At 28.7% G+C, this 27741-nt stretch overlaps 1 protein-coding gene across 12 annotated transcripts in view; it reads left to right on the top strand.

Annotated features, from left to right (window-relative positions):
• Positions 1–27741, top strand: part of GlcAT-P (Glucuronyltransferase P) — a 764160-nt gene that overhangs the window by 321795 nt on the left and 414624 nt on the right. The window contains exon 1 of one of the 12 annotated variants that reach the window (XM_075363542.1): positions 3054–3083. The exons of the other annotated variants lie outside the window; for them this stretch is intronic. The gene's annotated coding sequence lies outside the window, so the exon portion shown is untranslated. Of the gene's footprint in view, positions 1–3053; positions 3084–27741 lie in introns of those variants that run through there. 12 annotated transcript variants of the gene reach the window in all.

Here is a 27741-nt window from a genome sequence, read left to right as displayed (position 1 = left end):
AGTAGAATAAATTTAAGACAAAATTTAGGCTTTAACATGAAGTAAACGTGATTAAAGAGTGAATTATCTTTCGTGTAGCCACTGAAAAACAGACTGGAAATGGTAGGTGACGTCAGGCGTGGAAGAGACACAATATTTTGTTAGGACTTGGAAATGGAAACTTCCTCACAATCATCCTTGTTTACAACTATACTAACAGCCATTTTGAAACGAGAAATTTCTATGAAACGTTGTTACACGTAAGCCATTTTATAAAAGTATAAAAACAAGTTTGGTCGTGATGACGTCATAAAAATACAAACCAACAGATAAATGTTAAAAGATTAAGCTAAAAAAACATCTTGCTTGGATCGATTAGAAAATTAATTAAAATATTAAAAGCAATCATAACTTATTCTTATTTAAAATTGATAAAAATCATCTAAAAAGTAATGTACAAGGCTATTTTTTTAGAAGAAAATTTTATTACCTTCTATTGTTTTATAGAAGTGCAGTAAGATTCAGTTTTAGATTCAGCAATTCTATTTCGAACGTTAACGCAAAGAAAAATATTAATAAACAAATCATGTATATTGTGAAATTGTAAAAGGCCAGATTTTTGGCACTAACCTTAATGTGTAGAGTACTAAATTTGTTTCTACAAAATAAAGATTATAGATTATTTTTGCTCCACCGAATTTCATTTTCCAATTTAAAATAGAAAATAATATATTTTAATAAAAAGATTTTCTTTTTAACTGCATTTATATTTTATTTTTACACAACTTTTTTTTGTAAACGGTAATGGTAACTATAACAAATCGTAAAAATGCATACAACGAAATTTGTTTACGACATCATAAATTTATTACACATTTCATCTTCAAAAATAAAATTTAAATTATAAATGACATCTCAGAATGTTTTGTATCTACCATAAACCTCTACAATATGAAATGACAGACGCCGGTTATTGTTCTAACAAGATTACATAACTTTACTGACAGCGAGCGTTAAATAAGGCATTCTACTGATTTTATGAAATTATTATTATTCTCTTCTGTTATGAAGATTATTATTTTTTTTTTAAATTAAAATGAGCGTTATTCAATTAACTTACATTCATTACACGCAGTTATAGAATCGTAATTTATTTTTTTATCAGTCATTTGAACGTATTGATAAACCCCTTTATCCATCATTTTCTGTCAAAAACATTTAAAATATACTGTTCTGCGTAACAAAAGAAAAGTTTTTTTTTCAGTTAATATTCCGGTTCTTAATAAAGATAAGATTTTTTTTGCTCTGAACCACTTATCAGCCGGCACTAATACAGTAGGATACATAAATTCATTTAATAATGAAATGGAAGAAGAGTTGCAAATGAAGAAAAAACTTAAATTAAAACTGCTGGGAATCATCACTGCTAGTTATTCGAGTACAGTTTGTTCACACGAGGGTAGAGTACACTGCAGACTTCATGTTTGATTATACAACTACTTCGCTATCTAGTATGGTTTAAATTTTTTTTAATGGTCTCTATATTGAAACTGACCACTGAAAACATATATTTAAATATTTATAGGTTCGGTAAACCTCTGTTCTTTCAAATATATAATACTGATACTGATAATATATATATAAAATACTGATTTATATCATCCTTTAATTTAATTATTGAGCGGTTAAAACTCCGTAAGCAGGAAGAAAAGTGAAAATGTAATATTTTATGTTTAATTTTCCGTAAATCCTATAGGATTTCATTAAATATATTGAAACTCAAAAATAACGAAGCAAATGCAAGGTTTTGATACTGTAAAAAATTGAGTTTTTTCATTCACTATTTTGTGGTATATACTATATATCCTCAATTATTTGTTTCTCTTTTGAATCGTTAGTTTGTTTCTATTTCACAGTACGTGATCGCCTAGATAAAGGTTCAACTGCAAAGAAACTATTAAGACACTTTTATTTAACATTAAAATATCGATTGTTATCTTAGAGAACGTGAAATTATAATAATATGAAATAATGTGATTTCACGTTTGAAGTGAATTGGTACGGGTGCCTTCGTCATCAGATTAAAGAATCACATATTAGCTGTACTCAGTGAGTATTTTACGTTTGTGATGTGATCCCACAAACTAAAAAAAACATGTATTTTAAAATTATGTGCCGATGTAAAACAAATTGTAAGGGATGTAGGATGTAGAGGGTATACCGAAATGAAACGACTAGCACTAGATAGGGAATCTTGGAGAGTTGCATCAAACCAGTCAAATGACTGAAGACAACAAAAGTGCAGTTTTCTGTTAGGTCTCTTCTTAGATGCAAAAACATAAAATATGTCCGGAAAGTCGCTGTGCAGTATGCTTTAGAATTATGTGGTGAATTCTGTTCTTCCGGCGATAGGTTGGTTGCTCTGTGGGTTCGTTGGGCGTTGCTCAGTAATAAACCAAGACGTCAGTTGTTGAGTTGCGTGCTTCGTGTCGTGTTGTTTCCTTATCGGAATCGATAGTTGCGAGAAACGCAACGGTTCTTTCGGTAGAGGAACGCATTTTGCTCGTTGAATACGTCTTTCGTGATACAATAAGTATACGGACTTATTTAAGCATAAGCTTTCTGAAAAGTTTCCTCCTGTTCCTCACCATAATGCAGTTCGAACTCAAAAAATCGAAAAATTTTACTCGAAACATCGAAAAGTTTCTGGTGACAGACTTTGTTGAAAACGCTGATCGAAGCGGAAGACCACTTAAACTAAACAAACAGAAGCCAATAGACATTTCGGTTGCTATGGCTGAAAGTCCGTCAAAGTCAATGTACAAGTTAGCACAGAAGCAAGATATCGGACTTGCTACTGCACATAAAGCTGTAAGAAAACAACTGAAATTTTTCCCCTGCAAAGTAATGCGTGTTCAAGAACTGAAACGTACAGATCATGCCTAAAGACTAGATTATTGTCAACGGTTTAAACGTTTTATCGACCAAAATTCTGTAGGTATCCTTGATATTATGTTTTTTACAGATGAAGCGTGGTTTCACCCGGGAGGGTATATCGATTCCGGTTAGTTCCAAGATAGGGTCACAGCGCACACAGATAACAGGTCAGTGACTTTTTTACGAAATGTCTTTGGTGAACGAATCATTTCAAGGGTTTGTGGCCTCCACGATCGCCCGATCCAACTCCCCCAGATTACTTTCTATGGTGGTAGTGAAACAAACAGTGTAGAAACACGTACGATTGATGAATTAAAAACCGCAATTACGGCATACGTACAAGACATTCCAGTACTTCAGCTGGTTAAAGTGTTTGAAAATAAATTGAAACGTGTGCAGTGTTGTATTGATGTTGGAGGAGGTCACCTTCAATATCTTTTATAAACTATTTCAGTTATTGTGATATCCGTTTCTATAAATTAATGAAATAAAAATACAAAATAATAATAATTAAGAAAGTTTCATCATTACACTTCTATAATTCCAGTACACTACAACTTTCCGAACGCATTGTACTATTATACATATACATTAATTAGTACGTACTGAAAAATCAAATTGCAGTGACTGCGCTAAATATTATGTCGGACAGACTGGACGCACCTTAACCCAAAGATACAAAAATCACACTTACAAGCTCATAGACTTACCAACAGAATTAGCCCTTCAGATCACCGCACAGAAGCAGGACACAATATATAAATGTTATTGGTGACAGTACAAAAATTTTTAATGTAACACGTATTAATTAAGATTTTAATGTATTTAAAAAACGCGAAAACTATGAAACAAAATTTTATTTTTTCTATTATTAAAACTAAAATTATAAAATAAATATTAAATACATAGAATCAGCTTGTGCTGGGGGATACTACACGTAATTTCGTTCATATGATTATTTTCAAATTTCTGTGAATGAACTGTTCTTACTGGGCAAGATAAAAAACAATATATTTTTCATTACGGATGTTATTGTTCTGTTTAGTTTTCATTGTTATGATTTATAGTTTTAAGTTGATATTCGCACGATATATCCAAGCAGCCGGGTTATTTTTAAAATTGTTCTGCTGTTTCTGTAGAGTAATCATCTTCCGTAACACTTGTTCCTGCCTGGCCCTTTCTGTCAATTATTATTATTGTTTATTGCAACTAAGTTTTCATCATTATTGCTGTTATACAATACCAAGAAAATATTTTTCTCTTTGAATTTTCCATTTTATTTATTTTCTTCCTTTTTTGTACATAAACATTTTAGTGTGTGCTAGTTTTAAGAACTTTTTTAAGAGGGTAATCTTTGCAGATAATAAATAAATAAGACGGGCGCCGTTAATAACAATGCTACGGTGACTCCACTTCTTGAAAATCCGTGAAATTTGAAAGCAAGCCGTTAATAATTCTTAATATTTAAAAAAAGTATTTTAACGTTTTATCATGCTAAAGTTGCAATACGACTAGTTTATAAACTACTAAAAAAATATACTTTTTTTTATGTTGCTTGTTATCTGATTTATGAATATAAATTTAACCCGCAGCAAATCTAAATTTAAATTTTCAGGAACGCGTAAAGAATAAATCTTTGAAGGTTTTAATTTTATAAACCTGTAGTTTGACCTGCCGTGGAAAATTAAAAAAATTATTCGTAACTTTGGGTCTCAAAAGCATTTGTATGCTAAATTTTAACTTCCTAGAACCTCAAGAAGTGTTTTATCCTTGAATAGAGGACGAAAGGATTTGGGAAATTATGTATAAGTTATTTAATAAAGTATTTAGAATTTTATTTTTACATTTAATCTATTTTTAACACTTTTTGAGCTTTATGTGCACGTAAATTGAATAATAAAACGTCAATTAAGGAAGATCGAAAAGTAATGTTGATAATAAAACCACTATTGTAAAGAAGCTGAAAAACTGTAAAAATGAAAGTGAAATTACAAGAGCATATTAACTATATTTAACTTGAGACATCAATTAAATATATATATAAACAAAAAAATAAACATTTCCTGCAAAGAATTAAACGCTAAAAGTTTTCTTTAAGAAATATAAATAATGAAAAGAAATCATTTATTTGTACCGCTACTCTCCTTTGTTAGATAAAAAAGTCAAAGGCTTATTTTCTGACATTTCCCGAATCTAATTTTTAAGTGTTCACTTAAATCAAAAGAAAAAATACACAAAACAGAGCGAGTCGAATCGAAAAAGAAAAGAAAAAAGTGGCATAAAACCACGTAAAAACGAAAGAGAAAATAAAAGAGGAAGAAATATACATATTTCAATGAAGCCAGATTTTCAGTTTTTACGTGAACTTGAAGTATTGTTAGTTTATTCCTTCATGAACTTCTGCGGTGTAATATGGCAACGATCCAAAATCTAAAAAAAAAAGGTTTCACTGCAGTACAACAATATATATATAAATGATAAGGCTTTCATTATTATTTTACATTATCAAAACAGTATAATATTGAGTTATTCGTTGATAGGTCTGGACAATTTTTTCGTTGTATTATGCAGAGCTTAATTAAACTATAATATGTAAAAATTATAAACTCCACCTTTTTTCCTAATTTTTATATTATATTTTCTTCTCCTAACAGCAATGAAATACTCATAATTTTATAGGTGAAATTTTTTCGTTAAATTTTTTTAATTTTCCATTTTGTATGTTTCACCTTAAATCTATTCTAATAATTGTTAGTATGAACCGCTAAATTTATAAAACTGAAGTTATGCGTATACCTTATCATCCGATAGGGTTCAGGTGAATGTTTCAAGTCTCTTCCATTTATATCTGGAACACATGTAAACAAACTGTCTACAGAGCTATTGGCTGCCGGTGTCCTTGAGCTTGCAGTAGACGGTTTACCCGGCACACACCAGTATTATTACCTCTTATAAAGAGGTAACCTTATAAAGAGGCTCTTATACATGCGCGCGCCGCGTTTTTGCAGCGGGATTTTGACTCCAGTAGACTTCTATTGACTTCCATAGAGTGCATCATTAGATTTATATTTTATTATTTTTCAATAATTTTTTTTTATTTTAGTTTTATAAGTTATAATTAATCTTGTTTTTTTATTTACCAATACTAGCCACAGAATAAACTTTTAATATAATTTTATTGTTCTATTCAATAGACAAATAAAAAGGTAATAGCTTATCTTATTGTTTATTTTTCTACTTTTAGATTGGGTAACTGAACTGCATGACTGTGCTTGACTAGCGTGATGTAATGGCTATACAACTTTATATTAAATATTTTGAAATAAAATTGTTGATAATTATTTTATTAAAAAAAAGAGAGAAAGAAAAATAATCGACAAAATGAAGGGGTTATTTAATTAAAAAATCAGAGACGATACATTGCGTATCATCCTCTTCATAATTAAAATTATCTTTTTATTAAAAAAGACAATTGCAATTTAAAAAAAAAAAATATATATATATATATATACAAAAAGGGATTTTTTGGAACCCGTACCATTTAAAAATAATTTCAGGCTATAACGATGAAAATAAATCAATTTATGCTGGCAGATAAAGTTACTCATCCATGTTATCTAAATAAATTTATTAATTAAAAAATTTAATTAAATTCTAAGTACTAAGCAGCAGCTAGTACTTCTTATAACTAGAGATATTACAACAAGTTAATTTTTCATGCTTTATGCATACGCTAAGCATTAAGCTCCATGTTTAACTTTTTAATATTTTATTTAATTTATTCTATTAAATCATCATGGTTCTCAATTTTTAAGCCCAGGGGATAAATCCTTAAATATGTTTTCGTGGAACACTCCTGTTAAATTTAATTTGTTCTTTGCAAAGGGACTTTTATTGTTTTTCATTTATTGTTTTTTTTTTTTTTATATAGTAACTTTATTTTTTTTTTAACTTGAGTTATTAAATTATATTTTAATCATTCTCCACATTTAATATTCTATAAACATATGTCAAGTACTAATATAATAAAAACTCAATTATCTTTTGTACCTTCTAATTTTTATTCATTATTACAATAAAAACACCAGAAAAAATCATCTCTCTTAATTTATAATAAAGCATATTATACCGCACTAACTGGTCTTAAATTAAATAAAATCAAAGTTATTTGGCTTCGTTTTTTTGGACATAATTAATATTAATTCATACATGATAATAAAAAGATTTAATGTAAAAGTACGGTGGAATTTAGTTATTGCATCTAGGTAATCTTCATGTCTGAAGTCGATCCGGAAGGTTCGACGTTTTACATTTATTATTAAATTATTTTTTCGAGAACATTCTACGTGACGTCTGGACCTCAAGCGTATATAAGCTCCGGCGGTTGCCAGGGGCTAGACTCTTTCTTGACTCAAGACTTCTGATTCTTACTTTACTTAGTTAGTCAGGTAGCCTTCACATTGTCGCCACATTCGTCAATCGCCTGGGAGAGAAAGCCACGAGGGTATCCGAGGCTGTACCACTCCAACTCACCACGCCACCATTTTTTCTGACGGACTTCGATCGGCAACTATCTGGAGGACTACTCCACCCTCGACGACTTCGGTCGATGTAGTTATTTTATCATTACTATTAAGTTCATTTTAAAAGTATAATTTCACTCTTATATGACCACAATCCGAGAGCAAGATTATCCGCTCAATCACCAGAGGTTAGCCACCTCTTATTTCTTTATAAATTTTTTTTTTTGTTCATACTTTATCATTTTTCTATTTTCCATATTAAAATTCATAATTCAATTTTTTCTGTTTTCAAAATTTAACTTCTTTTTATTATAATTTATTGTCATTGGTTCAATAAATTAGTGTATTTAATATTTTATGTGTAACAATCTTTTTTTTTTTTTTACCTCAAATCCCATTACATTAATATTCTAATAATATTATTCTTACTTTTTTTATCTATGTAATTTATAATGATTTAATATATTATGCAATTTATATTATATATATATATATATATATATATATATATATATATATATATAAAATTTATGATATTAACGTAAAATTTAATGTTAAATTGTTTATATATGAATTTTATTATCTTAATTACCTACATCTACATGTTTTTTTATCGTTGCTAAGTCATATTTGTATCAGGAGACAGATGATATGTAAAGAAATCTGTTAAGTACAATAGAAACGATGTTATTAATTCTATCTTGCAGTAGAATTGTTTATTTAACCCAGTTCCGACCATAACTAGTTTATAGTTCTCACGGATACATGAACATGCCGCATAATCTCGGCTATAAACTTGGGTGTTACATCAGTAAACCTGAAGCTGTCTTGTGTTTCTTTCGTTATCTCTGTAGGTGATCCTTTTTTTTTTCTGTTCACTTCATTTTATTTTGATCCTTTCTTCTAAAGTGTCGGTTCTGTGAATATAAATTCTTTATATCCTGAATACGTGGAGAATCGTAATACATCACTGACAAAACCTAAATATTTTTAAAATCAAATACAAAATACATATCGAAAATTCCAACCGTTTATAACTCTATATTTCAGTGTTTTTTAAATTAATGATAGATCCGTGGTGTTAATTAGTTTAAATTAACACGAACATCCTGACAATTATTATACCTACTAATTTAGGGATGCAGAAGTAGCGATAGCGAGTTCGATCCGCTTGTACAAAAGCACATTACTCCTACGAGTTTACTGATTCATTATTCTCTGTTTCTATTATTCTCAAATCATAATTGATTTGAGTATTATATTCTGCTCTTCCCAGCAATGTCATTCTAACATTCGTAGTTGACGCATACCTCCATTCTCTTGGAGTGCTACACTACGTTTAGCCCTCCCATTGTTAAATGTAGTTTTGAGAATGGAGGTACTCTGAAACGCATCAACTACGAATGTTACAGTGAAAATGCTAGGAAAGGCAGAAAATAACACTTAAATCCAATAAACAACCGTGCAATCAAGTGAGTACAAAAAGAATAATTTAGGTGGCCGGTGACATTAAAATCCATTGTTAAGAATCCTATTTTCGCACCGTCATATAAATTTCATACTGTAAACATCGGCTAACAAATGTTATGAAAAATCTACTAAACGAGTGAATGAGACATATGATGTCTTTCATTGGATCTAATGTTTATAGTTTAATATTACCTACATATGGTGTCAGAGTTATGGCAGAAGTTAGTAACGGTAATATTCATCGGAACATTTGTTATTTCAGCCGTCATAGAACAGAGAATGAGTTATTATTACAAATTTTTTTTCTTGGCACTTCGGTAGCCAAACAACATTTTAGATTTTAGGTAAATTTAAAGTTGCGAAAGTTTTTATTTAAGTGTTCCTTCCATCTGGATTTGATTTATATTACCCGAGGTGTATGTCAATGTCTTAAAACATTTTGTTTTATACGCTTCTCTTTTTATAATATACTCGAGTCATGAGTAATTTTATATTCTTGTTATAATCCAGAATCGGATTTACAGAAAATTTGTTAAATTTTATAACATCCAGTACCGATACGCTATTATATGTCTTACGTTTTGGAACACTTTACGTTTCAAGATTCAATGCTTACTATTTAAATCGGGTAGTTTACATAATCTACATCCCTGCTGGGTCTTCCTGGAGAAGAAATATAGTTTTCAAAAATGATTCTTGCTATTTCGACTACAATAATAAAATCAAATGTACATATTGAATGTAATCTAGAACATCGGCGTAACGTATTGAGTGACCATTTTCTCAAAATAGTGGTTGTTCAGATTCATGTGTTTTCTTCATATTCTTGATAAATGTAAATATATCCTGTCATTTTCTTATTTTTTAATTTTTAATAATGAACTAGCTGAGCTTAAGTATTTTTACGCAATTTCTAACTTATGGCTTCACTTTCCTTTGAAATGTTACACAAAACACATTACTAATTTTATATCTGTTCTAGGACAGTATGTTTAACATATATTTAAAAATGCGTATTTAATTAAAGTATGAAATTATTGTAATTTAATGTATTATTAATTAATTCAATGTAAATTTAAAGGTAAATAAAGGAAGTGTAAATTATCCATAGTTTATTTACCCGGCAATTACTTAGTGTATGCTATTACCACATTACAACGCGGATAGAATGGCTGTACATTAATTTTGGTCCTCCGGGCCAGATACTTAAAAAATTGGATAGACCGGATAATTAAGTTCTAATATTGTGATATATATAAATACACTCCAGCTTAGCAAATTCAGTCTTCATTGGTAATCTTCAATAATAATAATAATTAACGTATGATTGAACGAAAATATTATTTTGGAGTTTTGTTCACTACATTGAATCTGGGTTCGTAATTTATGTTAACACCATTGTCCATATAATATTATTTGTGTAATTTAGTTTTACTTTATTTTTTGGCCATATTATTTATTGTAATTATTATGGGTAAAGAGCAGTTATTAAGACAAAGAAAATCAATTAAAGCCTCCATTACAAGAATTTGAACATTCGCAGAAAAATTTGATACGTCACAAGGTGACATCCACGCCTTGCAAGTCAAATTAAGAAATCTGCGTGAATTGCACTGCAAATATGATTCTCCATTCAGTCACAATTAGAAATGAAGTTGATGATAGTTTGGCTTTAGATCGAGAACAAGTCGTAGAAACTTTATGGAACATAGAATGTACATTGCAACATTTATTAGTCAACAAAAGTAATCAAGAACATTCTGTAGACACAGCTATTAAACAATTACAATTGCAACCTATCAAATTATCATTGTTTACAGGTGACATTCTTGAATGATCTCACTTTTTTAATTTATTTCACACTAGAAAAGATTTAATAAATGTTCAAAAATTACATTATTCATATTCGTCGCTAAGAGACGAAGCCTTAGCCATTGTTAAAACCTTCCAATAAAAAATGAAAATTATAAATTCGTGTTAGATTTATTGATAAAACGATTTGATAATAAATTAAAAAAGCAGATGGCTTATTTTAATGCAGATCGCATTTTTAAAATGAATTGTTTGAAAAGAGAATCATTAGATCTATCAAAATTCATTGATATTTCTTCATTTGTCAACTCATTTGAAGCAATGAAACTTCCAGTTAACATATTCGAATTCATTGCAATTCAATTTCTAACCTCAAAGCTAGATTATAATACTGCCAGACTATGGAAGGAAAGATTATCAAATAAGTGCTGTCCAAATTTTCAAGAGTTCCTAGAATTTCTTGAGTTCAGACGATACATCCTGGAAAATCTTAATTTAAGTACTACAACCTCACAATTCAGTATTGGAAATGTTAAAAGGACAAAATTACAACAATGCATTTAAATTCTATCGTAAACATCCCACTTTAAACGTTAACAAGAATCATAAACAACATAATGTTAATTATTATTCTTCATCTAACTTTAAACATTGTTTATTTTGTAAGCTCATTAGTCATCAGTTACAAAAATGCTATAAATTTTTTAATTTATCCAGTGATGGACGAAGAGACTTTTTAGAACATAATAATTGTTTTCTCATATGTTTTCAGAAAAGTCAGTAAAAATCAACGTTACTCAAATAACTTATCTGATTTATGTCAACAAAGACACAACACACTCGTTCATACTGACAAAAACTGATTTTAAATTAAGTAAGGATAAATTTAGTAATAATGCCTATTATTCACAATTAAACAAAAATGTAATTTTGTCTACTGGTGTATGTAATGTAGATGATGTTTTTGCCCATTCTCATTTATGTAGAGCCTTGTCAGGGCTCAGTTAATTAAACTTTTGCACATATAAGTTTGCTCGCAAATTGGGACTTCAACTCAATAAAAAAGATTTGCCTATTTCAGATATAAATAATGCATTCATCAAATCTGATTGTAATGTAGTACTTACATTGCATTCACGAAACAAACAAATTCATTCAAAGTGAATTGTGCTGTTTTGCCAGACATAACTAATTACATACATTTGAACGTTCTGATTATAATCTGCTTCAAATTCTATTCTTTGCAGATCCCAAATTTAATATATCAAATAATATTGATATTTTAATCGGAGGCCCAATTTTATTTAAACCTTATTTTGTCTCGTAAACTTATTCGAGATTCAATATATCCTATTATTCAAGAGACTAAACTAGGATATATTCTTAGTGGTTGTCTTCCTACTAAATTTGAACATAAGAATGCTGATACGTCCCTTTTTACAAGCAACAATAACTTAGATCATTCACCTATACTTGATGTTGATGTTTCAGTTAATGAAACTTCTACATCTGAAACACACTTCCAACTTCATTTATTGTCTCCATTACCACGTAAATCTGATAAACTCCGGCTAGGTGATTCTTTCATTAACGCTAAAAATAGGTTCTTATATCTGGAACGAAGAGTATGCAGCAATTCTAATCTTAAAGGGGAATATCCCGTCTGTATGCAAGAATCCTTAAGATTAGGTCATACGTCATTACTTAATTCTGACGATTTATTAACTAATGAATTAGATATATATTACTTACCTCACCATCTAATATCTAAGTTCACAAGTCTAACTACTAAAATGCGAGTTGTCTTCGATGGGTCAGCTAAAACCTGGTTTATCTCTTAATGATACACTATTAATTGGGCCTGTTGTCCAACAGGATTTATTTTCAATTATACTTAGTTTTAGGATCCATAACTATGTCATATCTGACATAACAAAAACGTATCGTCAAATACTAGTTAAACCTTATGACACTAATTTACAACGCATTTTGTGACGTGAATCTCCAGATCAACAACTACAACATTTTGCACTTGGAACTACAACATATGGAACCACTTCTGCTCCATACTTAGCCACTAGATTTCTAATCCACAAATGAAAACCAAAGTAAAATCGATTCACTTGACCCGTTTCTGGATGACTTAGGACTATTACGAGTGACAGGTAGATTAAAACATTATTTATTATATTATCAAGCTAAACATCCTATTTCCCTACACTCAAAGGCAAATATAACTAAATTAATTATTATTGGTGAGAATTTACATATTTTACATTCTGGTATACAATTAACGCATTATTAATTACGCCAGAAATAATGGATCTTAAATGCTAAATCAAGCATTTCATCAGTCATTAATAAATGTTTGATTGCTTTCGTTTTAACGCAAAAATTCAAGTCCAACAATTAGGTCAGTTACCACTTTTCAGAGTAGTATCTTTCCGTCCATTTTGTCTATGCAATAGACTGTCGACGTTCACTTACAATTCGTCATGGCGGGCAGCGGTCCAAAGCCATAAGTAAATCTTATATCGCACTTTTTATATGCCTCAGTACTAAGGCAATTCATTTAGAATTAATCTCTGATTTGACTAGTCATTCATAACAACACTCAAGAGATTTATTTCACGAAGAGGTATTCCTACCCAAATCTTTTCCGATAATGGTTCCAACTTCCGGTCTGCCAAGAATATTTTGTATGACCTATTTAAATTCAAAAAATCTAAAATCAAACATTCAAGATGGGTGGCTTATGGGAGAGCGCAATTAAATATCTTGAAATATCTACATCGTATTGCAGGACAAACAATCTTGAACTTTGAAGAGTTGTATACGGTTTGGTTTTCACACTGGTTGAAGCCTGTCTTAATTCTCGTCCCATGTTTACTGTTTCTACAGATCATAGGGACTCAGAACCACTACTGCCTGGACATTTTGCTTGGTGGACATTTTGTGGGTTGTCCACTTATGTCTACCTGAACCCGATTACAAAGAAATTCAAATTAATCGCCTAGGTCTTTGGCATTTACTACAGAAATTCGACCAATCAATCTGAAAAGGAGATGGTCTAAGGACTGTCTTACCTCCAGCAGAGAAATAAATGGCGTTTTCTTTCGTGTAATCTATCTGTTGGAGACTTAGTGCTAATCTGTAAGGAAAACTGTTCACACCAGTGCATTAGAATTCGGAATTATCACTAAGGTTTACCCAGGTAGTTCAAGTTGTTAATTTAAAGACTGCTGATGGTCAGTTCCGAAGACCTGTGCATAAGTTGTTTGCCGCCAGTGTCTGATAATTAATAAAATATTATTTATTTAAAATAAATAAAAAAATACTTCACATGTTACTAATTGAGAATATTATTAAAACAATTTCATTACTCTAATTTATTTACTGTATTTTATTAATGTGCTTTAAATTGTGATTTATATTATGGTCATAAATTTTACTTATTATTAATGTAATATTCTATATATTTATATTTTATTCTTATGCTCTTCTAACACTCTACTCTACAGACTAATTATTATACTACATTTACATGTACATATATATATACTACACACAAACACATATGCAGACAACACATATAACATAACACACACGAACACACACACACACACACACACACACACATAAATACACACAAAACATAGACATTGTATGTGTTAGATGCGATAAGTCACTAAATGTGCAATAAGTCATTATTAATTACACTTTAAATCCAGTGGCATTATGGTTATTCGGACCACTGGACACATCTTCTCCAGCGTCATGTATATTGTTACAAAGTTATTAATATTATTCTTATATTCTTACATTCTTATTGTATTACTATTCATATACATTCTTATGATCACCGTTATATATTATATTGAATAAAAAAAAGTAAATTACATGTATACAACTGTATTATAACAATGTATTTGGTTTATCTTGTATTATTGAATAATATTAATGATATTTATATTACTATAACATTTATGTACCTTATATTATATTATCATATTACCATAAGAAAAAATAACCTCTTTTTTGACTGGCTGTATGTTCAGATTCATGTGTTTTTTTCATACCCTTGATAAATGTAAATGTATCCTGTCATTTTCTTAATTTTTAATAATGAAACAGCCGAGCTTAACTATTATTAAGCAATTACTAACTTATGACTTCACTTTCCTTTGAAATGTTTCACAAAACATATTACTAATTTTATATCTGTTCTAGCTAGACATTATGTTTAACATATTTTTAAAAATGCGTATTTCACTAAAGTATGAAATTATTGTGATTTAATGTATTGATTAATTTTCAATGTAAATTTAAAGGCAAATAAAGGAAGTGTAAATTATCCATAGTTTATTTATCCGGCAATTACTTACTGTATGCTACTTCCACAACCAACGTATTACACCGCGGCTGGAATGGCTGTACATTAATATTGCCAACAGCACGTGGTGTTCCCAAGCGGTCACCCATCCAGTGGTAAAAAATTGTAATTTTTACTTTAATATTACACTGGCTAAGGCTGAATAAAATTCTAACAATTTATTTTGTGAATATTTTTTTTAAACATGATCATCGATTTCAACCCCACAGTTTTCGGGAATATAAGGTAAAAAAATCAATTTCCATGTAATAAGAGTAATTAAAATTTAATTTAAAAATAAAACTACGTAACTTGACAAAAACATGTTTCCACATTAATAGAATGCTTTTAATATCAGCATTAAAAAAAAATTCTTCGATTATAAATGACTCTAATAATGTCTATTGTAATTAAAACTGAACAAAAATTCGTGAAATTTGGTATTTCTGAATATTAATCTGTGATCATTGATCATTAAAACATTTCAAAGTATAAATAGCTGTAATTTTCTTCACTTAAAGTAGTTTTGATTCATTTTTTACTATTTTTATCGATCAGAATTTGTCAGTAGTAAGTGCATGAAGCTTTATATTATCTTTTGTTAATGCTGCAAATGCAACACAGCAAACGAATCGTAAAAATAATATTTCACTAAACAAAAATAGAAAAGGTAATTTAATCATAACATTATAAAGTTTAATTATTTATTTATAAAAGAAAAAAATCGTTAAACGCGGGGTAGCGTTCTATTTGAGACTAGTTTGTAATATATTATCCCATTAAGAGTGGAATTGTCATTGCATGTGAAAGGGTAGTTTTTCACTTAGTAAGGAACTCAATATATCCAAACCCACTTTCGCCGCAGCCTAATTTAAACTATTAACTTTTAAATAAATAAGCTTATAATTTTATTTATAAAAACTTCATGGTAATTTTTCATATTTAAATGGATTATATGTATAAATTTATAATAGTTTTTATTCATTTATTTATTGCTATTATTTTATATTAAAAGCTGACTTCGATATTCTTTATTTACTGAACCGTTACTTAACTTTAAAAAACTAAACTAAAAATATATTTATCACAACCTTACCCTATTAGTCAATTTATGTAAATATGTGAAATATTAAGAACTGGTCATAAAATGTATACATAAAAATTTGCATTTGCAATTAAAATGGAGGATTTTTTAACCTGCAAAAACAAATTACCGTTGTATTATAAATGATAATATTATTACAATAAGAAAATTTGAGAAAATTTACGTTCTAGTAAAATATATTCTACTTTTGTAATTAATTTCTATACATAACTTCAACTCCGCTGGGGTTACACATCATATCATCGGATCAACAAATTTAAATAAATTTTTCGAGTAAAATGTATTAGTTCCTTGAGCCAACCATAATGAGAATGGGAGGAGTTATGTTAATTGAATAATCCAATAAGAGTAATAGGATAAGCAAATCGAAAAGGCATAAATTATAAAACTTTATTCCTGTAAATTTTCTCTGACGTCTGAGAGATCCCTGAAGAAAGGAGGTACAAAAGACGGTGTTGATCAATTTTATTTTCGCATGATTTCTTAAAAGATGAGACAAAAGAAGTGAAACTTTTTCAAATATTTATTGCATGGACTGGAAAATAGCTTGGTGAGCGTAATAAAATTTTTAATATTTATTAAGTAGCGGAAAATTGAATCACAAAGCTTTTGATATCGTACAGAAGATAAGTGAAGTCACTTTCATTCGATATACATTGAAATTGAATTAGTTTTTCGTTTAGTTTTAACTAAACCCGATTAACATTATTTAATTAGACATAAAATTTATTTTTTAATATTTATTTATTTATTTTTTTAATTATTATTTTATCAAATAAAATTATTTTAACTCGATTTTAATTCAGTTCTAAGTTACAAAATGTTTCTGTAAATAATAAATAACCATAAAAATCAAGCGTTAAGTTTCATTTATAATATAAATTTTTACCATTTGTTTTGTAAATCATTTGAAAGATAAAATTCTATAATTTTGAATCTGATTGAACACGAAACATGTCCTGATTTCAATATTCATTGATCTCCATATGGAGTAAATTCAAAAATAAATGATCCATCTGGGGTACAACTTATTTCTTTTACGACATTTTTTTTGAATCTCTTATGCGTTTATACATTTTATTTTTTAAATATTTATGAATGAATTAGCGCGCTCTTTTCATGGGTGAATGAATTTTAAATTAAATTGGTAACATAAAACTGCAGAAAATATTTCCCTGGGGAAATAGACTGGAGAATGAATATCGTGTCATGTATTTGTCTGAAAATGTTTTAGTCATATATTATATATGTATATCCCTCTATTTCTTTCTTGTTATTTTTGGATGTTGGAATTTCGATCATTGACAGTACTAGAAATAATTTTCTTTATTTTAACGTTCTTATTGCTTTTTTAAGAAAATTGAGTATCTCTAGGGAATCAAGTTTGAGAAAAATTACATTTTTCAACTTTACATAAAAAAATTTTAAATGCCGTGACAACTGAACTAGTACCGACTTCTCAACATTTATTTGAACATTAGCCTGTAACGCTAATCATCGCAATATCTCACATAGGAAAATTTAAACGTATAATTATTTGGCATATTTATTTAGCAACTCCTATTGACAAGGAGTAACGTTATATCATAGCATGCTCAATAATTTTTAGGTACTCTGTGGAGTGCTTTATAAATTCTCTTAAAAAAAAACAATTCCATGAATTTTTTAAACACTTTTTAAAGTAACATGTTGGACTAAGATTACAAAATTGAATGACATTTGCAATTTTTATCAGTTAATATTTCTAAATTGACAAACTATAGACACCTAAACTGAAAAAAAGCCAATTAAGTTTTTGGATATTTTTAAGAAATAATTTAACGCTAGCACTTAAAATAAAACAAAAAAAAAAAAAAAAAAAAAAAACATTTATTCCGCGTATTAATAACATAATCTAATTAAAACTGTGTGAAGCGGCTTTTTTAAATGCAATTTTCAAATTTGGCATGTTTCAAAAATATTTTTAAAGCATGCTTACTCACTAAAACGTAGAAATTCACTTCCAGTACAATTTTCGGAATTATTATGTGTGTCCTTAATGAGTCAAATTATAGACGGAACATTGTTAACGGATCTTGAAACTTTCGGAAGTTTGTTTAACGTGAGATTAGTTGTAGGCTTGTATTTGATCTGTGTTGTGGTTTTTGTTCGTTTAATAAATTGTTTTAATCATATTTAGTTTGTAAATTTCATATTGTTATGTTGCGTTGCGTTCATGATTTCTATCGTAAAACTGTGTAAAATCTAATAAGTGTGGTTAATATTTTTTTTATATCGGTCTATTATCTGCGATTTAATTTTTAAAAGTTGATTCTACTGTTATATCTGGTGCTTGTAGATATCCTTCTTATCTTAGGAAAACTATGACGTGTTTTTCCGATATGTTATTCAGTGAAATCTGTGTTCTTGATTATGTTCGTCAGTTTTTATGGTATATATTATGAACTTTTGTATTCCATTTGTGTTTAAAAGTAACACAATAACCTTCTTTTCTAAAAATGTTAAAAATATTTAAACGGAATGGTAACGGTTCAAGTATGTAGCGTTATATACAGAGGTGTCTCAGGAAGAGACTGAAAGAATTTCAGGACAAAAAGATGGACTTCACCCACCTGTAATAAACATTATAAAATTAAAAGATAAGTAGATAGATAAGGTATAAAGAGGAATTTTCGGATGATTTAGAAGACGTAAGATTTACGAGAAGCATTAAAGGGAACATCTGAAAACTATTGTTTTTCTTTACTCACTTAATCATAGTTTCTTTTACATCATTAAAAAATTCCACTTATTAATCATTTTAATATATATATTTCTTTCTAGGCTTGATGTATAAACAGAGTATCTCACGAAGAAATGGAAAGAATTTCAGAGCTTGATCTAAAAGAGGCAAAATTTGATATTTATGTGGTTTTTTACCCTAGAACTATATCTCTGTTATTTTTTTAGATAATTATTGTAAAACAAAAAATATTTGTTGTGGTGGAACCCCTTTTTTTGTTTTGAGGAACAGTAACTTAATTAATTTGCCAGTAATTAAATAAAATCTTGTAAGAAGGTTTGTGGAGAATTTTATTCTGAGAAAATCTAAGAAACTCGACAGTTTACAAAATCTGGCTTATTTAAAACAGACCGAAACGTGGCAGAAAGATACTGTATCGTAATTTTAAACCGTAAATTTGTATACACTTACTCTAAAGTATATACGCATGTGTACTATTATATTACAAACATACTTAAGGTATATTTGTAACATACTCTAGTAACATAGATAATTTAAATTTTAATTTTAATAATATTTAATTAATTATTAATGTATTAATTAAACTGAAATATATTTGTTCAATGTTAATATCTACTCGATGAAAATACCCGCCAAACTATAAATAAATGTATTGAATAAATAGTAGACAATTAAGGTATGTATTTGAGTTGATTTTAATATGAAAATGGCCATGACCACATGACAATACAGTTCAACAGAATATTACGTAAAATAATCAATTATGCGGTGCTGAATGCGGAACTCCATTTACAGTTTTAATGAACTTTACATCAAATTAATCGTAATTTTGTTCATAGTGAACGTTATTAGATTTTCTACAAATTCTGTCCGTTGCATGTGGTTTATTTAATTAGTAATTAGTTTATGGATTCTTCCTCTCAGGTAATTTGATGTAGAGTCTAGTAGATGAACAAATGAACTGCACAAAGCCTAATTTTGGTCAGCCGGAAAATATCAACGCACGCAACCGACTGTGCACAAATACTTAACGTGCATATACAACACGCACATATAACTAAGCAAAAATGTTTCTTAGTATATATACATGTTTTTTTTTTGTTTTTTTTTTTTACTGTTTGTGTTAATAAAAACCAAAGGATACGTAACCTAAACACCTAAATCGCAACTTCTGTATGAACGTATCATTGACGGCATGATTTTTCTAAAAAAAATTATTTAAATACAAAAATAAACTACTACAGATGAAAGTAGCCCTATAATTAAACGTTAAGAAAAATATGCGAATATGTATTTCTACCAAAGGAAAACTTTATTATTTAAATTGATTGTGCTATTTTATTTTAATGGTCGCTTAATTTATTAAAAACATAATAGGCTAAAAATAGGTACATTTTTATTTATTAACAGTTTAAAATCCTCCTAATAATTTTTATAAATTTTATTGTATGTTAATAAATTTATAAAAGAAAAAGTTTTAAAGAAGCCTAAATTATTAAATTTTTATGAATTTGCACTGATGAGATACGAAATTCTAAATCCAGTTTCATCTTTCGTTTTACGGCGTAGGCTGTAATAATTAATGTCGACTTAAAACTGTAACCATAGAGAAGCTCCAACAAACTTGTTAGGCAACCGTTCAAAACCTTCTTTTCTTTCTTACTTTCTTTCCAATTAACGAGTGAAAAACTAAAAACTACGTTTTATTTCTGACAACAGACATTTCATTGGAAAGGATAAAGCCAAAAAATTAAGTTTTAGACTTTTTCAATTCAATATTCTTATTAATTATGAAGATTCATGTTAATTTTGGTATAATAAAAATAATTAAAATTCATTGTCCTGCTCAAAAACTTTAAACACCCGATTTCTATATGTTTTACATTACAATGTAAAACATTGCTTGTATATATATAATTACTTGAATAAAATCGTTAAATTAGTATTTAAGTTCTTTTAAGTAAATTTTATTGTTGTTTTTGCACCGAACAGTATTGCCTACTTGTTATTTTTTTAGCATGTTCCACGATAACTAGAGTAAATGAATTAATTTTAAAGAAATTCATATACACTATGCCAATCTCTAGTATAGGGAGAATGTCACCAGTAAATACACAATTCTAACTTAAAGGAAATGTTAAATTATTTTATACAACAATAGCGTATATAAAAAAAGCTATGTCGCAGTAATTGCGTCAAAAAGTTGGATTTCCGCTTTTAGTTAAAAAAGAAAGGATGTTGCATTTCGTAATGATTTTTGAAAATAATATTGCTTTCCGTGTTTTACAAACCTGATGTTCTGAAACCTTTGGGAAACCTGGTGGCGCACATTGGGTACAATGCACTACGTACACCAGGTACATTGATACCAGTGTACCAGCGCCCCAGGTACATTGGTTCCTGGTGGTGCTTTCGGTTCCTGCGAACCGATTCGCTTGAAAATCAATAGGGCTTTATTCCCAATAGCTTTATATCACCTCACTAAGTTTCGTCAAAATCGGCTAAGATTTGCTTCCGGTAGAGCGGATGAAAATTCTTACACATACATATATACTTGCAGAATCGAGTTCAGGAGACTCCAAAAATTAAAGAGAAGTTGGTATCCCCTCCAATTGAAACTCGATATTCTATACTCCCATAGAAAATCTGACCGGGTGCAGTAAGGATTTCTATAAATTCTTTGAAAATCCGCTAATAATAACATACACGTACTGTTTGTATGCGTGAGGAATCAAAAATTCAAACTTCAAAACCTGCACTTAAAGAGAAGAACGGAGGCAGGCCTTTAGGAACAAATAAATTGAGTGGAAAAAATGTAGTGAATTTGTGTAATAAATTCAAACGGTGCGGAAAGTTAAACGTTTTTATCCTTGGAGAAACTGTCAACATTTTTAAATAGACAATTACAATCGTACATGCTGTCCCAGTTAATTACTTACAAAATATTTATATCAATACTGTCATACTTACGTATTATGCGATTCATTACGTCTGACCATTTAAATCTATTTAAGTCTGGCATGTCTTTGGTTTAAATACATGGAAAAAGAAAGGCGGGAATTACGAACGTAGTCTTATGAGGAATACTAGCTGGATGAAAAGCGGATCATTTCCTAACTTTCTTGCATTTATACCCCGCAATTATCTTAACGGTAGACGATGAAAAATTCACGATTTATTGGTATAAAATAACAGCAATCATTTTCATAATTATTCTGTCATTCGCACTGAAAAAGTAATTTATGTTTTTTGAAGATGAACTATTTCATGTACAACTGCGCAACTGGGATATACTGTAATAGATGGAAGTTTGGCCGCCACATTTTGGTCATCATGATAACATTATACTGTAACGGTAAATCAGTATTATTAACTTGCAGGCGACTATTATGGATTTCTTCCATCGTATTATCGTACGTAACATGTTTAAATTCGAAAAGACGCTAGGCGTTTATTAATCTCAATAGACCTATTAATAAACTCAAAGAGTTGTTATGGAACTTATTTACTTCTATTTGACAACAAAACCTAGAAATATCTTCTTTTTTTTTAAAAAAACATACGATTAGAGAGCTATTTTTATTTATAAAAATAAAAGTGAAGTAATAACTACGATGAATATATAGAAAAAAGTTTTAAGCAGTAAAAAGAAACTAACTTTTAAAGTTCTATAAGGGTCACCAAATTTTTTATTTGTGTAAGTAAATAATCGATTGATTCATCATTACAGTCGAGAAGTCTTAATAACCAGGTTACAAACTAGGCAAAAATCATCCTAAAATTCATAAAAATTTAGCCGTATTTCTTTATAAACTCTTACGAAGATATTTGTTTCAGTTGCGAATTCAACTCCTTTTACTATGTATTCTATATAGCTATTTAATTATTTAATAAATATTATTTAGTTTTCATTTTCTAATTTTAAAACTAAACGCAAATTTTGTCGATAAATTTCCGATATGAAATACTCTAAATTTCGCAAAAAGTGATCTGATAAACAAAAAATAGATGACCAAATTTAAAGACCCTTTTTATTGTTTAACAATGCTGTATTAACGAAGACATTAATTAAACGAATGTTTATATATCCTTATATTTAACGTATACTGAACAAAAACTTCATTAACTATATTCTCTTTTAATAAAGTTTTGAATGTATTTGTGCACTACATCTTTTTTAACCTCCAACAGGCAAGGTAGGAATTTTATATTTTACAAATTTCAAAGCCAATAATAATTACGTAAAGTTCCATATGAATTTTTTATGTAATCAAACTTTGTAAAATTCTGATTGGTTTTATTAATTTTAATAAATTTCGTGGTTTAAGCAAAATTATGATAATAAGATTTCAGTAGCTCAGGAAAAAGGGATCATTATTTTACAAAGGTAGATTAATAGGTTTCCAAAAAATTAACTAGAATTTTCCTGTTTTTTTTTTTAAATTTAATTCCACTTTGTTAGATTCTAAATACAGTAAAAAATAGAAATTTAATAAATGTATAACTACTGACTTTGGGCCATTGAATTCTTTATAATAAGGTTTCGTAGCAAAGATTCTTATAGACCCTCTTCATTAGAACTACTATTTTGAAAAAAAAGCACCAAAAATGTTCATTTACAAAAATTCTGTGTTGTATGTAATAATATACGATAAAATTTATTTTTTAAATCAATTGCAAAAAGTCGTTTAATTTCATCTTTTACTCTGATTTATTAAAAAAAATTAAAGATTAAAAATGTAAATAAAAGAGGAGTCAACCGTATAACCGAGACAAAACAATTTTTATTATATTTTTTATTTCTTTGTCATAGATGTCTCATGTCTGGTAATTAGACACCTTTCTTCAGATTCCCTAAAAGTAAAACTGGATCGGTTACCTTATATATGTTACAAAATGAAAAACTTAACGTCGCTGTGAGAACTCTAAGAGTCATTTTATTGTTATTTTTTTCAAGCGCTTATTAAATATATATAAGAAATTACTACTTATATATAATTTTTTTTTTCTATTTTTGACTTTACGTGTACGTTATTACAAACTAATTAATCTTTAAAGTTTGGTAAAAAAATTCAAACGAAAATGTATGATTGTAATATATTTATTATTACATTGATTTAAGCGAATAATTTTATGGGTACTTTAATATGAAGAATTAAAGTGGTCATTTTAATAACAGTAGAGAGAAGTAATATAAAATTCCATGAAATTACGTAGTAATATTTGAATAGGCTATATTCTGTTCGTATAAAGAAATTTCATTTATATATACAAATAATTAATTACTTGTTAATTTCATACATACATTAATCATTTTCACTAATTATCATGTAATTAATTACAGTTATTTCCATTTATTTAATTGGTGGTTGCATTATTAATATTGTAACTTCATAAATATCATAAAATGAATATATATTATCGACTATTATTAGTGATTGTCAGTTTTCAAGATTTGTTTTATTAATTTTTCTTTTATTTTTTTTCTTTTGCGTTCGGTTTCATTAAGACTTTTTTAAAAATATTAATTAGTTTATTTTTATTTAAAATTTGTTTAGGCTACAAAAACCGTCGTCCGTATAAAAAGGAGACCCTCGAACAAAAAGCCAAGGTGACAAATCTCATTCTTGAAAAAAAAACCACAGAAACTACGTAGATTAAGAACGGTGGAAAAAATCTTTAATGTTAAAATATGTGTTATTCTTTTATCTGAAATTTGTAATTAATCTTTTTAAGGTTTTGCATTAAAATAATCCTAATAGAAGAGTGGTTATAGACTGTCTCACAAGCAACGAAATGAATTTCGGAGCACGTTCTCTAAGTGAAAGAAAAAAAAAGTTAGTATCGGTTAAGAAACGCTTTTTTTCGAGTTAAAGTTAACCAAAAGTTTTCACACTGTTCTGCTCCAAGGGTAAAATGGAGTCATACTGAAATTCTTGAAACTTAAATTTGATGTCTACGTATGGTTTTTTACATGAAAATATTGAATAAAACAGAACTGCATCTAAAGTAGTTTTTAAGAAAATTATTGTGAAACACAAAGATTGATGTCGCAAAATACAGTTTTTTTACGTTTAACTTACAAATGATTAAATCATTATTACCCGTAGAAAAAAAAAACTGTAAAGAAATTGCAAAATTTATAAAGAATTTAATTCTGAAAAAATCTAATACGTCAGCTGAACACGAAGATTTTAATAAAATAGATTTTTATTAAAAATAAAACAGATCGAAACGTGGGAGAAAATATTGAATCGCTAAGTATTTGGTGGTTAGTTATGTTTTAAAAATGAAGTAGGCAAGGCTAAAATAATTACGAATTTTATTGAATTGAGGAAGAAAGGAGATAATCCGACAACAGGTAGCAGGTTACAACAGATAACAGGATCTGGTAGCAAAAATCTTACGAAGAATAGGCTTCCATAGGATGTGAAGGGGTTGGTTCTGGTCGGGAGTTCCTTCTAAGAGAAAAGTTTGGAGACGTTTATTGGTGATCCAGGCTCATCTAGAGCTATAATAATTAAAAGAAACCGAAAATATTGTAATTTGAGGTACTTTTAACAAAATCTCATGACGTCAAAGAAAAAAAAACAAACTTAATCTTCAAGCTAAAACCCACTTTAAACTTTATTTTTTATGTAGGATTTACAATTTAAGCTCTACTAAAGTAGCAGGAAACTTCAGCAATAGCATTGCCCCAATTTTTTTTGGTATCGATTATTTGACCGATGCACTTCTTATTTCTTTATTATTTGAGACTGCTTTTACATTTAAAAGTATTTTCCTTGACCTAGTATACGATTAATTATTTCTACAAATTCTCATAAATTTCAAAATCAATTGAATAAAAGGAGAACCATACGCCGATAGATTCACGTTCATATTTAGTCTAAGAATTAAAACAAAAAGGATACTAATTATATAAACTTTGTAAACCTACAAAATTATTTTTACGACATCAACAGGAATAAAATATTTTGTTTAAAAAAAAAATGTGTTTAATTGGAGCATAAATTAAAAGAAAATAAGTACTATAATAAGGCAACTAAACGATGAGAATAAGTACCGCAAAAGAAAAACTATTCAAAATAATTAAATAAGACTTAAGTGAGACTAGAAAAAAAATCTTTTACAAAATATTTTAGTTTTTAAATGGCAATAAAGCCTTTTTAATTTATTTAAAATATTTCCTTTTCATTAACTCACAATATAAACTTTATTTTTCATGAAAACCAGTAAAATATGGAACGATTACAATACGAAGTTTAACAAATTATTAGTTTAAGCTAAGTAATGCGTAAATAAAAGGGTTTATAGTGTGAGAAGAAAACTGTTCAAATTATTTTACTTATCAAATAAAAAAATATATAAAAAAATTTTAAAACACCACTCTTAAATTAAACGCAAAAAGTAAAAAAACAATTTAGGACGGTATCTCAGAATGCATTTTACAACAAGCTTTGATGGTGATATATAAGATTACGTGAAGTCATAGCTTAAAATTAAAAATTTGATGTTTTTGCCAATTTTTTCTTACGCGTGATGAATGGCCTAAATAGTGGGGTGCAAAGATTTGTACTTTGACATGAGCACCCCACTCTTTAGGCCATTCATCACACATAAAAAAAAATTGGCAAAAACATCAAATTTTTAATTTTAAGCTTCGACTTTTATATAATCTTACATTCACCATCAAAGCTTGTTGCCAAATCCATTCTGAGATACCGTCCTAAAATTATTTTTTACCTTTTAGTGCGTTTAATTTAAGAGAGGTATTTTAACATTTCTTTTTACATATTATTTATTTTCTACTTTTTAGTCTTCATGAGTTTATACTTTAAAAATGCGCTAGCTCACAGATTTGAGCGTATTTAGCAATAGATCGGATCGGTACATTTTACGGCGGGTGAGTGCAATCAAAACATAGGACTAAACGATTTAATTTCCGAATAATCAAGATCCGGTCGATCAAGAGTGTACTCGATGAGTTAAAAAGTTAACGCTTGGCCTGCTGATACATACACCGTTTGAATCGTGAAAATCGGACGAGCGGTTGCAGAGATATTACGGTGGCACCCCATCGCACCTCCTTCCTAATTTCCGAATGGCGCCCCGGGACACTTGCAAATATTATCAACCGACGGGTATCACTGAAATTGGGATTAAACATGGGAGCGCTAGAACCAACCGTTTTCGAGATATTTGCAATTTTCGTTTGAAAATTCGGATCCGGTTATAAAGTACTAAATTTTCCCAAAACTTGGGTCGCTACGGTACAGAATTTCTAGTAGCAACTGTATACCCTAATATATGTCCTACTTGTTTATTATAAAACTAATAGCGTGTTGTCATTTAGATCCAGTCGGTTGTTATAATAGGTAGAACCCTACGTTTTGGTAAATTTATGTATTTCAAACGTGTGCGAATTTTAGATCCAAACTTACAGAGACTAAATTATCTTCACTAAGAAACTTTTTTTCATTAAGAAAATATGCATGTAAACGAGGTTTCATAAGTTGAAGAGGTATTTTTTTTTCATTTAGCAACTTAGGGGCATCTTAGCGACTTGAAAATATTGATAAAATGTGTTGTCATCAGGAGCAAATCTGTATGCAAAGTTAGTTAGCGAATTAATAAGCGGAAGTGCTTCAAAATTCGGCTGAAAATTGATGGAAATCAGTACCATGAATCTCAAGTATATAATCCAAGAGTGAGTTAATATAAAAGCGGTAAAAAGCAAACGAACAGGTAGCAAAATAAAGTCGTTAAAAAAGTTTATTTTTTTTTATTAATGCTTTTT

Source organism: Lycorma delicatula, chromosome 4 (assembly GCF_047948215.1).
Source record: "Lycorma delicatula isolate Av1 chromosome 4, ASM4794821v1, whole genome shotgun sequence".
In the NCBI taxonomy this organism is placed as follows: domain Eukaryota; kingdom Metazoa; phylum Arthropoda; class Insecta; order Hemiptera; family Fulgoridae; genus Lycorma; species Lycorma delicatula.
Note: the sequence above shows the minus strand (reverse complement) of the source record. Positions and strands in the feature narration are given on the sequence as shown.